Here is a 305-nt window from a genome sequence, read left to right as displayed (position 1 = left end):
CCGCCCCTCCCCCGCGCATGCGCCACCCCACCCAAGATTCCTTTATCCTCAAACAAAAGTTAACAATTTCCCCCAAGAGCGCGCGGGGGAAAATACATTTGAGCACGGAGGTAGTATCACGGAAGCCCAAACTTATCCTCCTGAATATCCACTCTCAGCTCTCCCTTTCGCACCAGCATCTCCCGTTATCATCTCCCCAAACCCGTGAATTAGCCCCACCCGTGCAACAGCGACAGAAACCGTGCGGCATTCGCGTGAATCCGAGAGAGAATTCCCCGTAAAAACCATTTCCACTGAAACCCCCC

The sequence above is a fragment of the Diachasma alloeum genome, unplaced genomic scaffold (assembly GCF_001412515.2).
Source record: "Diachasma alloeum isolate Michigan unplaced genomic scaffold, Dall2.0 Dall_scaffold_00279, whole genome shotgun sequence".
Classification (NCBI taxonomy): Eukaryota; Metazoa; Arthropoda; class Insecta; order Hymenoptera; family Braconidae; genus Diachasma; species Diachasma alloeum.
The sequence above is the reverse complement of the archived record's forward strand: the minus strand, read 5'-3'. Positions refer to the sequence as shown.